We start from the raw sequence: 16,847 nt of genomic DNA on the forward strand, positions 1-16,847 counted from the left end.
CTCCCCACAACACCCCGAGCCCTCAGGGGCTTTTCCAGCTCCCTGCCCTGGGTCGCTTCCTACCCCCTTCCCCCGGCCCATAGCGGTCCCACCTGTTGGCGTTGGTCGGGTGGCTGTAGCGACACTTTCCCAGTCAGCGTCGGGGTTGGCAGTGTCATGTCCAGTCCAGTGCCTGGGTCACAGGGGATCGGCCAGCGGCTCTGTCGTTGGGGGCAAGCCCAGCTTGGGCCTGGCAGCGGTGCATTCAGCAGTCCTAGCAACTCCCTCTCTAGCAGTTGGGTGCTAGCTCCAGCTCAGGCCACAGTCTGCCCCTTCTGAGCAGGCCAGCAGCCTTTTATACCTCGGGTTCCCTCGGAGCATGCCCAGTAGAGCTGTGTGGGTGGGGCTCTCTCCGCCCCCAGCACCAGGTGGTTTCCCTGGTTTTGAGTGCGGGGCGGGGTCGCCCCCGTCACAGTCAGAAACATGGGGAGATCAAATTGGCAACATCATCCTGTGTTTTCTTGATTTAAAGAAAGATTTCTAAAAATCTTTGTAAGGACAAATCAAACTTGACTGGCAAGGCATTGTAAGGACTCTAGGGCTATGTCTAAACTGCTGGCTTTGCTGGCAGAGAGTATGCAAATGAAGCACTGATTAGCATTTTGTCACACTTTGTTTGCGTAATCTATTCTAGCCATTTTTGCGCAAGGGGTTTTTGCGCAAAAACAAGCAGTGTGGAAATTTCCTTTTAGTGCAAAACCCCCTTCTTGCACATGATCCTTATGCCTCTCCCAGAAAGGGATAAGGATCTTGCGCAGAAAGGGGTTTTTGCGCAACAAGGAAATGTCCACACTGCTTGTTTTTGCACAAAAACCCAGCACAAAAACAGATCGACAGGAAATATACAAATGAGATAATGACTCATGCAAAAGTCCCTCATTTGCATATTTTTTCCAGAGGAAAACTCGTAGTATAGACGTAGCCTGACTGATGGGATTGTGTGTCTGTTTAAGATTTGCAAGGCCAGACCCACATCTTGCAACTTAGGAAATGCCCACTTAGGAAATGAATGCAGGGTCTCCAGGGAAGTTTTATTGGTTATAATGTAAATGTAACATTGTTTTAATATATTTTGTTTAAAAAGTTATTTTTACATACAGGGGATGAATGCCAATTTCATATGAAGATAGCAAACTCCTTTTGGTATCTCCAGCCTCTCACATTGGTCTGCCCCTTAGCAAGGCAAGGGATCAACTTTCTCTTTCGTTTCAACTTATGTAAATATTTGCTGTGGTCTTCAGAAGAAAAAAACTGCAGAATCTTTTACATGGGTGTAACTTTCCTCTTTTCCCTGTAGAGAATTACGACCGCTGCAAAGACAGATGATTGTCCTGAAGTAACATTGTTCAGAAGGCTAAGCAGTGGGAGAGGTTAGCTAACTCAGAGGCAACCAAATTATTTGGGAAGAATGATATTATTGATCCAGTTTTCTTTAAAACAATGGAATACCCACAGAAGGCTTGAAAAAAATGGGTCGAGTTTAGATCAGGGTGTATTAACCAATTGCCACCTTTTTACTAGGCACATTTTCAACATCAATTGAGCAGCTCCAAACCTATTCTAGGGAAAAGTGTAGGGTAGACTTAAAGCAGCCAAATGAGCTAAAAGGCATAGGAATACATCCAATGTTAGGGAAGAGGCCATGATTTGTTCAAGGTTATTTAAACACAGCCTGATCTTCTCACACCTTTTTTCCAGTTAGACACATACATGCTCAAAAAGTTTTCAGTCCAGCAATTTATCTTCTTGGAAAATTTGAAAATTAACAATTGTTCTGATATATTATTGATTGGTGTAAAATATCTATGGTTAAACCAAGGTGGCATCTTCTGGAAACAGGAGAACTTCCATCCTGAAGAAAAGGACACTAATTCTGTTCTTTCCAAGAGACAAATCTAGAAAAACTAATCTGGAGCTCACTGACAAATACACATCCTTTGTTAAGGAAAAAACATGCTTTCTGGAGGAAAATTAAATGTTTGGGAAAAGGGGAGGGGAGAAAGGAAAGGGGGATGGAAATTTTAGAGAGTTGGTATTCTTTGTTTATCAGCAAGAAAGATGGTGTTACTAACAGTAAAAGTTTCCACACATCACCCTGCTGAAGTGACTTATCCATGTTCTGGAAGGACCTCCTCCAGATGTGACAGTAGCTAATTTTCCGAGTTTTGCTGATTGTGGTATGGGTTTATGTGAACACTTATCTATGACGAAATGGACCAAGACCACATCCCCTTTCATATTGATGACTAAACAGCGGGTACATAAACTGCTCAAGATAGTTAAGACCAAAGCAGACTGTGAAGAACTTCAAAAAGATCTCACCAAACTAAGTGACTGGGCAACAAAATGGCAAATGAAATTTAATGTGGATAAATGTAAAGTAATGCACATTGGAAAAAATAACCCCAACTATACATATAGTATGATGGGGACTAATTTAGCTACAACTAATCAGGAAAGAGATCGTGGAGTTATTGTGGATAGTTCTCTGAAGATGTCCACACAGTGTGCAGTAGCAGTCAAAAAGCAAACAAGAGGTTAGGAATCATTAAAAAGGGATAGAGAATAAGATGGAGAATATCTTATTCCTTATATAAATCAATGGTACCCCCACATCTTGAATACTGCGTACAGATGTGGTCTCCTCATCTCAAAAAAGATATACTGGCATTAGAAAAGGTTCAGAGAAGGGCAACTAAAATGATTAGGGGTTTGAAACGGGTCCCATATGAGGAGAGATTCAAGAGATGGGGACTTTTCAGCTTGGAAAAGAGGAGACTAAGGGGGGTTATGATAGAGGTCTATAAAATCAGGAGTGGTGTGGAGAAAGTGAATAAGGAAAAATTATTTACTTGTTCTCATAAGAACTGGTGGGCACCAAATGAAATTAATGGGCAGCAGGTTTAAAACAAATAAAAGGAAGTTCTTCACACAGAGCACAGTCAACCTGTGGAACTCCTTGCCTGAGGAGGTTGTGAAGGCTAGGACTATAACAAGGTTTAAAAGAGAACTAGATAAATTCATGGAGGTTAAGTCCATTAATGGCTATTAGCCAGGATGGGTAAGGAATGGTGTCCCTAGCTTCTGTTTATCAGAGGGTGGAGATGGATGGCAGGAGAGAGATTGCTTGAGCATTACCTGTTCGGTTCACTCCCTCTGGGGCATCTGGCATTGGCCACTGTCGGCAGACAGGATACTGTACTGGATGGACCTTTGGTCTGACCCTGTATGACCATTCTTATGTTCTTCTGTACATGAAAACTTCTAATAATCTTTACATTGTAGATTTACACTGGTGAATGTATAGATGAATGTTTTCATATTTCATTGCTAAGTCCCCTCAGTCATCAAATCACTACCATAATCTTTCCCCTTGCGTTCCTCAAGTACCATCAGTTGTGGAAGACTGAAAATCTGGCAACATCCTACAACATCTAACTTAATAGTTAACAAAGTTTAAAAAGCACCATGCCCATAATTACTTCTTTTAGCATGCACACTGCTCCGCAATAAAACTCCTGGTAATAGTCCAAACACTTGGGATTTTAAAAACACACTCTGGGCACATCTAGACTACCTGCGGCTTCTGAAAAGATATGCAAATTAGGCATGAATTTGCATATCTTCTTCTGATCCCTTTTTCAGAAGTTTTTTTTTCAGGAAAAAAAAGCAGTCTAGACAGGGTTTTTTGTGTGAAAACCCTTTTTGAAAGGACCCTTATTCCTCAAAAAATGAGGAACCCCCGTCTAGACTGCTTTTCTTCCAAAAAAGGGATCAGAAAAAGATATGCAAATTCTCCATAACTTGACATATTTGAATCAGGATTTGAGGACTTCAGTAACCAGCCAGTGATGGTGGGTCTGTGAGAGGAGTGGGTGGGTGAAGTTCTGTGGCCTTCAATGTGCAAGAGATCAGACCAGATGATCATGATTGTCCATTCTCTCCTTAAAATCTGAGTCTATGGCTATGTCTAAACTGTAGGCTTCTTGCGCAAGAAGCTTTTTTTGGAAGAGAACTCCTGAAAAAACTTCTTGTGAAAGAGAGCATCCACACACAAAAGCACATCAAAAAAGCGATGCGTGTTTGCGAAAGAAAGCGTCCAGACTGATTGGACGCTGTCGCATAAAAGGCCACCCAGAACCACTTCCGTCAGGGCTTTAGTTTCACCGGTTGCTCCCGAGTGCTGGTGCCAGAGCCTTGCAGAGGCACCCCCTGTGGACAACCATTTCTCTGCCTCTGCTGCATGCTTGCTACTTTTTCGAGGTTCAGCAAAGCTCTTGCAGTGCCTGCTGTGGTTGGCCTGTTCTTTTTTGGATGCCACAGCTTTCCTCTTTGTGCCATGGAGCCAGAGCTGCCCCAGGCCCCAGGGCATGCGATGGCTCCACACGGCCATGCTGCAGTTTTTGCAGCACTTTCTGCCAGCTGCCTTCTTGGTCCTGCATGACCTGGACCCCGGACTTATTCTGAGGACTTTCTCTGTGGCTGTGGCTGAGGCTGCTCCACACTGGCAACTGCACCCCACTGTGGAGAGGCGTTTCTGGAGGCTCAACACCAGTTTGGACTGGTGGGACTGGCTGATGATGGAGCGGTGGGACGACCACCAGTGGCTCCCAAACTTCCACCCCCCGGAAGGCCACCTTTTTGGAGCTATGTGCCTGGCTCACCCCCGCCCTCCGGAGATGCAACACCCCCTGTGGCCTGCCACCCCCCTGGAGAAGTGGGTCGCAATCGCCCTCTGGAAGCTCACCATCCCCGACAACTACCAGTCGGTGGGCAACCAGTTCAGCATGGGGAAGTTTACCATCAGGGCCCTACTCATGGAGGTAAAGCAGTCTGCGGCTACAGTTCCTGCAGGGGGGTGGGGAAAATGTTGCATAAGGGGGACCCTCAGGAAAGGGGGGCTGGAGGTAGTGGGGGTGGGGGGGAAAGCCCTGTTCCTGGGGGCTTGTGCCATCCCGACCTCACACAACCCTGCTGCTGGGGGGAAGGGGGACCTCACAGGAGATGGCTCCTAGGGTGTTTGTGGAGGGGTAGGGGAAGGGAGCAGGGCAGACACCTCCCAAGGGCTCAGGCACCCCCTCTCTTTCTGTTTTGCATGTTTCTTTGTCTCTTTTGCAGATTGTGACCCTCTGGAGCGGAGGGTCATCCTTCTGGGAGACTTGGATGTGACCATGGCCGGGTTTGCTGCCCTGGTGTTCCTGAACTGTGGCTGAGCCATTGGTTGGACCCACATCCTGATCCAAGCATTGAGCAGCCCAGTACATTGATAGGAAGGGCTACTTCTTCATGGCGCTGCAGGCCTTGGTCGACCACCGGGGACACTTTACATTTTTTGGGTGGTCGGGCAGGGCACATGATGCCCGAGTCTTTAGGAACTCTAGCCTGTACCACAGCTGGAGGCAGGCATATTTTTCCCCCGTCATGAACTTGCCATTGGGAATGTGCAGATGCCACTGTGCATCATGGGGAATGCAGCCTACCCCGTGATGCTGTGGCTTATGAAACCCTAAACCGGCCACCTGGATCCCAGCAGGAACCAATTCAATGCCCACCTGAACCGGGTGGCGTGCGCCTTCGGCCACCTCAAGGCACATTTCTGGTGCCTGTTGACCCACCTCGACGTGGGAGAGCACAACATCCCCGAGGTGGTGGCAGCATGTTGTGTCCTCCACAACATTATGGAGAGGAGGGGGAGGCCTTCCTCCCAGGCTGGGGGGCAGATGCTGGTCACGAGAGTGAGCCTTCCAGCAGCCGCAGACAACTGCCGTCCACCGAGCCCATCAGGCGGGGGTGAGCATCTGGGAGGCCTTGAGGCAGAGGTTCTCTCAAGCACCCCAGTAATTCTCCCCAGGGCCTCCTCCCTAGGGGCCTCTGCCTTGTGGCCCTATCCCTTCCCTTCCACAACCCCTCCCTTCGCCCTTTCCCTGACCTCCCAATAAACACACCTGTTTGGTGTTCAAAAAATAGCAGTCTGTATTAATGAAAGATTCTGAAAATGTGGGCAGGAGGAGGGGGGCTCATAACTGACAGGGGGAAGGTGGCTCAGTGTGCCACCTCAGGTGCAGGGACCTCGTCGGGGTTGTGTGAGTCCAGGGAGCACAGAGGGGTAGGCAGGATGGGGGGCTGGAGCGGGGTCAGGGTTGGCAGGGGAGTAAGGGGGCGGGACCCTAAGCATCACTTGGGAAGGGAGCATGGACATTGCTAGAGAAGGGGGCATGAACATCTCTTGGGGAGGTAGCAGTCCTCTTTAGCTGCCCTGCCCTTTGATCCTCCCAGCTGCTGTTACACACCAATCGGCAGTGGCCAGCAGTGCCTGGATTAACCCTTTGGTTTCTAAGCTAGCCTGCGAGAACATACCCCCTATGACAGGCTCCCTTTGAAACTCCTCTTCTAGCTGGAGCAGGTTCTGAGGGGCAGTAGGGAATGTCCCCTCTAATCTTTCCCATCCATGTGCTGTTTGTATATCCATATGTGGAATCATTTTTATGTGAAGAGAGGCATGTGTGAATGTGCACCACCGGTAGGAATGAAACCTTGCTGTGGGTGCTCTACTAATCAGCTGGGTGGCACTGGAATCTCTCCTGAGTGGCCACACAGGCACCTCATTTACAGGAAACACCGGCAATGGGATGGGATCCCAGTGGCCCAGGCCTGCTATCTAACCTCTTCTGGCCCCGTGGGACGTTCTACACCCCATCAGAGGCAACTGAAAAGGTGCAGTCCCTGCAGAGCCTCGGGCTCTTGGTAAGAGGATGTGATGGAGTGGAGCTGGCACATGCCCTTGGCTGTGATGTTCTCCTGTCTCAAGAGAAGGACCTATCAGACACTTGGATGTCCCCAGGTTTCAGGGATGATTAATGGCAATGGGCACCCTGGGGTAGACTTGGTTTCCTCTCTAGTGACCTCCCACCCCATTGGAGGAGGAACTCCTGCTTCCATTCACTCCGTCTCCCTGTGACAGCTGTTTCCTAGCAGCTTCTCATTGTCAGATTTCTCTGGTGTTGATGGTTGTGTTCTTCTATTCCCATTCGGTTGTGTCTTGGCCCAGCAGAGCCTACGGAGGGTGGGGAGGAGAGTTAACCCTAAATTAGTTGGGGGAGAAAGGAGAGAGACAGGCTCATCCTCCAGCTGGGGTCAGTCTTTGGCTACATCTAGACTGCAGTGCTTTTCCGGGATACTGGAAGTATCCTGTAAAGCAATGTCACGTCTAAGGAACACATCTACTTTTTCGGACAATTTTCCGAAAAACCGGACGCGTTCTTTCACCATCCCTGTAAACCTCATCTTACAAGGAGGAAGGGATGTGTTGAAAGAGATGTGTAGATGTGCCAAATTTCGGAAAAGCCTCTTTTGAAAAAAAAGTGGAAAAAGATACACAAATTGTGGTTCGCAGTTTGCATATCTTTTTCTGACCTTTCTTTGTAGTCTAGATGCAGCCGTGGAGGATTTGGCAAGTTTAGACAGGGCTCCCATTACCTAGTCGGGGACTGTCTCAGATGGGAGGTGGATCATTTCTTCGGGGGCCCCATTGCTTGGCCTCTGTTAGTGTCAAGTTTCTATTGGGCCCCATTTCCCAGCTGGGTTTCCTTACCTCTGGGGTAGCGGCAGTTTGCAGAGCCAGTAACTCCCTTCCGTGGCCAACTGGCTAATGTCCTGGACTGGGTCACTCATGGACAGTTGCAGTTAATCCATCAAGCTCCGTAGTTGGGGACCTGTGCTAAGGTCTAATGGAAGGGAAGAGAAGGGGCTCCATCAGTATTCTCCTGTCCGCTGCCAAACTCTCCTGGGCCAGGTGTCTCTCTCCCTTGAGAGGTCCTGGAGCAAAAGGATGTGAGCAGGACCCTCCATGAGGTCTTGTACCCCCAACTGCTCCAGGAGAACCAGAAGGGACCCAAGGCCAGGTAGGAACCTGGTTGGAACCAGGGGTTGAACATCGTCCCTTTAAAGGCCCAGAGTCTCCACTGAACAAGAAGATGAACTGGACTCGAGTCTATCATCTTCCCTGCTCTGACTCTGCCTTCCTAAGGGGAACATTCCCAACCCACAGCCCCTGCAGCTGCATATCCTACCACCTGATGGAGCCAGCCTGCCTACACCTGGAGTCAGGGACCCAGGGTCTGAGGTCACCTATGTTAAATCTAGGGATGGGGCAGTGAGAAAGAACACGGCTCTGCTGCTCCTTACAGCCTTGGCTCTCCCTTGGGACACTCTGGACCTGATGCAGAAGTTGACACAGTGTGGGGGGAAGGAGGCAGGCCAGGATCAATAGGTGCAAACAAGCCCACCCCATCCCCAGGGCTGAGACATGGTGTCCATGGTGGAATATCTGATTTCTGGATCTTACCAGGGGCTGGAAGGTTTGAGGCTTTCCCTCCCAAAGCCAGTCATTTTGCCTGGCATGGCCCTAAATCCTTCTTAGAGTCCCTGCTTGCCTGAGAGCAGCTCCCCCTTCGGGGAGTGGGGCCTGCCTGCTTTGGGGCTAGGGTAGGACCTTGGCATTTGGCACTGGGAAACCTGTTTTGTGTACATGGGTCCAGCTTTCCAAAGGAGCCAGATCTCTCTGTATCACTGCCCTGGCCTCAGTCTTATTTGGCACTTGGCTCGTAGCTTGTCAGCCACCCATGGTACCAGCAGGGATCTTATATTGGTTTCTAGTTCACTGAAAACAATTATTGAAACAATTAGTTCTTGAAAGCCTCTTCAGAGCCCTAGTACAAATACCTACTGCTTACAGCCCTGTGGGAAAAGGCCACCCAGCTCCGCTCTTACACAAGGGCTAAGCGCAGAACACACACTTAGGAGCTGTATTATCTAGAGGCCCTGTACAACACATGGGGGCAAAAGCTTACAAATGCACTACAATCTTGTAGTGTAGGCTGGCCCCAACCATGTCTCAGTCTCCCTCCCTGTAAAATGGGAACAATAAATAACCCTGTGATGGATAGGAGGAGTGCTGATCAGCATTCGGTGACTAAAGGGTTAAACTCAGGCAGCTAAGGGGTGTTGGCAGGAAGCCAGGAAAGCCAATGGGAAAAACTGTTGACATTTAAATTGAATAGATATACCTGCCTGCTGTTCATTTGCATGAGTTTTAAGCCAAGAGCTGGGGGAAGCAAGATAAATTAAATCCAGCAGAGCTACCATGCCTATAAGGAATATTGGGCATGGAAATTGACTGAATCTTAAAGCATATCATGATTAAATAGGGAAAATTTGTATTTAGTCACAACCAGGTTATTTTCTTTGTTTTATTTGGTTAAGCTTCTCTGTGTTGAATCCATGTGTGTCCCCTCCCCACGTTTACTGTATCTAAGTTGCACCCAGCGATAAAAGTTTGCTCTGTGTTTTAATCTGTTCTTTTCTAAGTTGCTCTGTAACACCTGGTAACCAAGTATGCTTTATCAAGTATATCTTTTTGTTTTGTCCATAAAAGTGCCATTTTTTAGATGATGATTTGATTCTTGTATCCTGGAAAGTAGCAGGAGGTATGTGTGTGCAAGCCTCAGTCTAAGAGATCAGCTAGTAGAGATTGCTGTTTGTTTTCTGTTTTTCTCAAGCTCTCTTGTGGTAAAAGAGCTTGGGGGGTACCCCTCAGCAAGAAGTTCAAGTGCTTCTTCCTGGGTTTCAGAAGAAGGGGGTCTTTGTTTTATGCTTGATGGTGGCCTCTGTCACCCTGGGGAGTTTTTGTAAGCAGAAGCCTATAGTAGCAAGATATTTAAGGTCTCTTGCAGGCCCCCATCTTCTGCACTCAGAATGCCAGCATGGGAAACAGACTTGACAGGTTCCTCCCCCCCCCCCCCCCCCCCCAAAAAAAAAAAATTGGGTCTCTGTTTTATAGGTAGGGAACAGAAGCACTCAGACCTGGAGGGACTTGTTCAGTCAGGAAGCCAGGAAAATGGCAGATTTTCTAATTGCCGGTCCTGGTCCTTAGTTCTCATTATCCTGGCCTCTCAGCTCTAACTTTAGTCCCAGCCCAACTGGAGGTTTTCTCCTTTTCTGTGCCCCTCAGCACCACATCTCTGCAGAAAGTGGATTTTCCGTGGCCCTCTGTCTCAAAGGCATGTTGACAGCTCCTGAAGCCGTGCTCTGGCTCTGTCACATGTCCTGGGGCTGATGGAAGAACCCCATAGCTGGGGAGGAGAAGGAATTTTCCCATGGGTCAGATTTGCAGAGCCCTTGCATATGGAGTGCAGGGGAAGGCTGCTTTCTCTGCTGCATGGGGCATGGGTCATTTCTGGTTCAAATTGGTGTCAATGATGGATCTTCCATAACTTGAGAGCTTTGAATGATAATCTGAGGACTTCAGGAACTCAGCCAGGGATGAGTGGTAGGTAATATAGGCAAGGGAAGGCATTGCCTTCCCAAAAAGACCAAGGTGGCCCCACCCACTACACTCCAGCCAGCTGGGAAGCCTGAGGGTCCCGCTGCAGTGCAGCTGCAAAGTAGACTAGTACTCCAGACAGCCGGGAAGGCTAGGACTGCAATGTGGCTGCCCAGTAGACTGACCAGTGCTCCGGACAGCCAGGAAGATTGGGGCTGCAATGTGGCTGTCTGGCTGTTGCAGAGGAGCTGGGTTCAGGGATATGTGGCTGCTCTGGGGGCCGGAGCTGAGGCCAGGGCCACCCATTTGTTTCTGAGGCAGGGCCTAGGGCCACCCATCTACTGTCAGGGCTGGGGCTGCCCGGCTGCTCCCAGGGTGGGGAGGAGGGACACTAAGGCTGCCCAGTGCTCTTGGAGTGGGGAGGAGGGGAGCTGAGACTGTGCTTGGTGCTGAGGGGGGGATGCAACAGCCTTTGGTGGGGGGCAGGACCATAATGGAGGGGACTGGGGGCGCAAGATGGGGCTGGGCTCTGATGGGCACAGAAGGATTGGGGCCTCCCCAAGCCAGGCCGTCATCCGTCGCCCAGCCAGCCAGGAATGTTGGACTGTAACATAGCCAGGAGTGGCTGGATGAAGTTCTGTGGCCTGCCACATGTAGGAGGTCAAAGCAGATGATCACGATGGTCGCTTCTTCCCTGAAAGTCTGAGTCTATGAAATCTGCTTTTTGACTGCGCTTAGACTCCTGACCCCAGCTCTGACTCATGGCTGTGAATGCTAGTCTCTAACGGCCACTGTGCTAACTACTGGGCACGATTGCCCAAGCTGTGAGGACTCTGTTTGGGGAGGCAGAGTTGTGATGCCAACAGAGAATCTCCTTCTGTGCATGTGGGCTGCATCTAAGCTAAGGGGCACAGTTACATCAACATAGGCTCTGGAGTGCAGAAGCCACCTTGGTTTTCATTTTAAAAGTGTTTCAAGTCCTCAGGTTTGCAGAAACAAGGCAAGAAACATGACCTGAGAGTGTCCTCAAGGCTCAGAAAGCAAAGGCACAAAAACGACCCCAAATCAATCTAATCTACTCTATCTATCCCAGTACACTCTTTCTATCTATCTACCTATGGCCATATGCGCGGGGGCAGGTTGGGGTGTGTGCAAACGGTGCGAATGTCGCCCCCCCCATGGTCCCAATTCTGGCCAGCCAGGGGAAGGCTGGGGCCAATTTGCACCCCCACAGAGTGAAGCCAGGAGTGGGGTCAGGCCGTTGTGGCAGCTACCAAGGCTCGTGGTCCAGATTGCGGTCCACCTTTACAATAAAGCACCCATCCCCAGAAATTCCTGTGTACGGGTGCAAACACATGCGCGCACCCCCCTCCCCTCCCCACACCCCTTTCTCCTCACGTTGGTTGGAAAGCAGCAGCTGTGGATGTAGCAGGATGATCATGGAGCAATGAGACTGAGAAACCAGCATTATGCTTCCTGCCCCGTGTGGCATTGCAAACCCTGCCCAAAGCACCCTATGGCCAGTTGCACTGTGGACTAGCTACCACAACACACTGCTCTCTGCGGTGTTGCAAGAGCTACTAATGTAGACATGCTCCACTGTCACAAGCAGCAGTGTGGACACACAACAGCGGTTTCCCTGCTGCTCTCTGTGAGCAATGCTGCAACTTCCAGCACTTTACATCCACCAGTGTGGACTTAGACTCAATGGGGATGGCAAGGCAGGGAAAGGAGGCTGATTCTGCAGCCCTTCTGCTCAGCACCCCTACAGAGACCAGCAACAGATTCAGTTCTTCTTTTAGGAGCCAAGAGGATAGAGGGCAGGAAGGATAACTTTAAAAAACTGCTGGCGGAGAAAGAGGAGACACTGCCTTCCCACTGATCAAAGACTGGATCCCTAAACTCAAACCTTCTGACAAATGGGAGAATATCCCATACCAGAGAGTGGAAAATACCAATAAAAAGTATATTAAAAACCAGCTATTGGACATGAAAGATCATTTTAATCTGTGGTGTTGAAAAACACATCCAGCTGGACTGAAGCCTCATTAATTGCATTCCCAGTTATTTTAAGCTATTCAGAGCTCATCTGCTGCAGAACCCAGGATGCCTTTCAGCGGAAGACCCAGTCACAGAAGAAATACTCTTCCCCAGCAGGTTTTTCTCTGCTTTATTTGTAGTATTATAAAAAGAACAGACAGTGTCTGAGAACTCCAGACACTGGGGATGATGGGTCACTTAAAAATCACTAACTGAGGTTAATTGTGCTGTCAGTAAGGCAAGGAAAAGGACTGAACAGAATGCTTAAAATCCACAACTGCAACTGCAGTAAATTTGACCTCGTGATACCTTTAGCCTCATTCCTCTTACAAGGGAATATTTAGTTTGTTGCTATGCGCCTCAGGAAACAGGCAATTCTGTAAGCGCAATGTTTCCCTCATAGGGATTCTAGCCATTCTCTTGGGGCAAAGACATGGTCTTTCAGGAGACATTCAGGCTTCAAGCTGGAGACATGGGTCTACAGGACCCCGTGGGGGTTGTCTTAGGACTTTGAGAGAGAAGGCAAAATGGCATCTCCAGCTGGAGAGGCAGCATTCACAGCTTCAGTATAGATTTTGTATCCCCCCAGGAAACGTCCAGCCCACACATGGCTAAATGCTTGCTCCCCCATGTTGGCAGGCCTGTCAGTAGGAGCTGGAAGCACTGCTGTAGCAGAACTGCCCCTATTGCCCAGGAACAGAAAGGGTACTGATGTTAATGTGCTGCCACAGCAATGCTGTCAGACCAGGGGTGGGCAAATACTGGCCCACAGGCCAGACTTTGGGTTAGTTCCTGGCAGGTCCTCAGCCTGCAGTATTTACCTCTGACTCCACAGGTATGGGGGATTTCAGCTCGGCTGTGTCTACACTGGCATGAATTTCCGGAACTGCTTAAAACGGAATACTATTCCGTTTTCAGTTTTTCTGGAAAAGGAGCGTCTACATTGGCAGGCTGCTTTTCCGGAAAAGCCCTTTTTCCGGAAAAGCGTCTGTGGCCAATGTAGATGCGCTTTTCCGGAAAAGAGCCCCGATCGCCATTTTCGCGATCGGAGCTTTTTTCCGGAAAAGACTACTGGGCTGTCTACATTGGCCCTTTTCTGGAACAGTGTTCCGGAATAAGGACTTATGCCCGAGCGGGAGCAGAATAGTTTTTCCGGAATAGCGGCTGATTTTGTACAGTAGAGCGTCGTTGCTTTTCCGGAAATTCAAGGGCCAGTGTAGACAGCTCACAGCTTATTCTGGAAAAGCGGCTGATTTTCCGGAATAAGTGGCCCAGTGTAGACACAGCCCTCTTGTTTCCCACAGATCATGATTCCCGATTAATGGGAGCTTTGATTGCCTGTGCCTGAGGAGGTGCAGGTAAATATAGCAGCAGCAACCCCTCATGGGTTAACCCTGGTGAACTCCTGCCATTTTATTTCTCTGGCTATGTCTAGACTGCAAGCCTCTTTCGAAAGAGGCTCTTTCGAAAGATACTTTCAAAAGATCCTCTTTCGAAAGAGAGCGTCTAGACTGCACGTGGAATTTCGAAAAAGCAAGACGCTTTTTCGAAAGAAAGCACCCAGTGAGTCTGGATGCTCTCTTTCTAAAAAGCCTGTTTGCTTTCAAAAACGCCTTCTTTCGAAAGAGCACTTTCGAAAGAAGGCGTTCTTCCTCGTGGAATTAGGTTTACCACCGTCGAAAGAAAAGCCGCATTCTTTCGATTTAATTTCGAAAGAACGCGGCTGCAGTCTAGACGCAGGTGAAGTTTTTTCGGAAAAAGGCTACTTTTCCTGAAAAAACCCCTGAGTCTGGACACAGCCTCTGTGTCAGACCCTATGGCAAGGTTGCTGATAAGGGTGGAGCAAAAAGGGGCAGCTGCTCCAGGGCCCAGTGATCTAAAAGGGCTTGGGCCTCTTGGCCACCCTGGTAATGGTTGAGAACCTGGGTCCTTCAGCTCACCACCAGAGCCCACCGCACTGCAGTCCCAGTGCTGCTGGCTATGAAGGACCGGCTGAGGTGTCTGGGCTCACACCCAGAGCTACCCTTCCCCCCACTTGTTAAGGACACCAGGTTTGGTGCACAGTGTACCTGTAAGTCCTTGCATCTATTTTCACCCCTGTTCACAAGGAAGCCAAGAATAGTCAACGAACTGGGGACACACATGGCAGGCAGTTCATCCTGAATGCGTTTAAGCAAACAAGAGGCAGGAAACTGAAATGAGGGAGAAAACTGGGCTGGGTAAATAACTGCACTGCACTGACACCAATGTAAAACCCCACAATGACCCATCTTCCAGTCCCACAAACACCTGCATGAATTGGAGCCTCCTTGCACAGAGAATAACTCCAACAACTATTTATTAGCTAGCATTACAATAAATTCAACTGAGTCCAAAAATGCTAGTAGCCCTGAAAACAACAGAGGCTGTTCCTACACGTGTGGGACATGACACAGGAATGGGGAGATCTTTTGGGAAACCTGTGCTAAGGCGGCTGTTCAGTTTTAGACAGTCGTAAGCTGTTACCCAGATCTACTTATTTCCTCCTTCTTGACTAAAGCTACAAGTCAATTTCTTATGTTCCAGTCTCCTCTTTCTTGCACCATGGCTGGTCTCTGGCCTGGTGTTTCCTCAATGTCTTGACAGGCAAATAAGAGGCTCTTTGGTTGCTTTTATCAACTGCAAAGCCAAGAGCTTGCCGTGGATAAGCTGAGAACAGTGTCTGAACCACCTCATTTCCTCAGGAGCTTCCACCACTGCCTTCACATCAGCCTTGCTCTTATAGGAAAATTGCTCCTGGCTTGATTCAGACACTGCTTTTTGCTCTTATTGCTCTAGCACTGAAGCCACCAAGTGCTCCAGTCTGAAGGCTTTGGGGGTCTAGTTTTGGTTCTTAAGTCACTGTTGAAATGTGTCTTCTCTGTAAGCTGTGCACTTGGGTGGCCTCAGGAGAATCAAATGCTGCCCAGCTGATTAGCAAAGCACCCTGCACCATGTTTTTATTGGTGGTGCATATCTGTGAATACTTGGTGCAAATAAAAATTTATTCCACGAGCAGGAAAAAAATGGAGGCAATACATTTACATGAGCCTCTCTGGCTCTGCAAGCATCACAAAAACACAGGGACTAGAAAAAAACCAACTATCTCTGTCCTTAAAGCCATGAAGAGCATAACAAATGTTTACTTTAACATTGGTTTAATGCCCCTATAGCTCAATTGACCCCCTCCACTCATGCTCCATACAAAAAAGAGAAGGTATAAATCAGAGTGACTCAGCTGATTTGTGCTACCATTTATACCCTCTGGTGTGTATAACACTACGGCTATGTCTACATTGGCAAGATTTTGCGCAAATACTTTTAACGCAAGAGTTTTTTCATTAAAGTATTTGTGCAAGAGAGCGTCTACACTGGCATGAGTATTTGTGCAAGAGATGTGCTTTTGCGCAAAAGCATCCATGCCAGTGTAGACGCTCTCTTGCGCAAGAAAGCTCAGATGGCCATTTTCACCATCAGGCTTTCTTGCGCAAGAAATTCATGTTGCCTGTCTACATTGGCCTCTTGAGCAAGAACACTTGCTCATGAGGGCTTATTCCTGAGCGGGACCATCATAGTTCTTATGCAAGAAGCACTGATTATAGACAGGCGGCAAGTTTTTGTGCAAAAGCAGCTGCTTTTGCGCAAAGTCTTGCCAATGTAGACTCAGCCTACGTGTAATGGACAATTTGACAAACATGCAAGGTCCCTTAAACAGTTCAATCTAGTTACTATTTTGTGTCAGGGCTGGTGGGGGGCGGGGCAGGGCAGGGCAGGGCAGGACAAGGCAAGGCAAGGAAGCAGCGGTGGAGGGAAGAACATAACCAATTTCAGGGCTATTTTAGCTGGGAAGTTTTCTGAGAGTCACTATAGGAGGGAGAATCACAAGCTACTTTATGAGGACTCTGCACAAAGCCCACTTTGCATACCTGGCAACAAGCAATAACTTAACTCTCCAAAATTGGACCGATGGAATCCGAAGCCTGGAACATTGTAATGGGATCACTAAACTAGCTTACCAAGACAGTTGGCTGTACAGGCCTAGCCATAAGTATATATTCTTTTGAGAAACCCTGTTCAGAAGACTGAAATGTCTGACTATAGGAATCCCACTACTGTAGGCCACAGAAGTCACGAAGATCAGGGCTGTTTTTGTTCAAATGTTTGTAGAGCCTCATTAAGATAGCTGTATTCATAGGAAGGTATGCTCACCGGTTCTTTAGGCTTCAGCATGTAGGGCACATGGGATTGCAAATTGGCATTTTCTTTCATTTTTATGAAAATGTTCTGCTTGCACATTTAATTTCTGGTCTGGCAATTAGCATTTTTCCCCATAAAATGCATGACTTTCTGATGGAGATGATTAACGTGCTTCTGAGCAAGCAGTTTCAAGTAGCTTTATTTTGCAACTGTCAATACCCACGGAAAGCAA

The sequence above is a fragment of the Pelodiscus sinensis genome, chromosome 1 (genome assembly GCF_052426305.1).
Source record: "Pelodiscus sinensis isolate ZL-2025 chromosome 1, ASM5242630v1, whole genome shotgun sequence".
Taxonomy (NCBI): Eukaryota; Metazoa; Chordata; order Testudines; family Trionychidae; genus Pelodiscus; species Pelodiscus sinensis.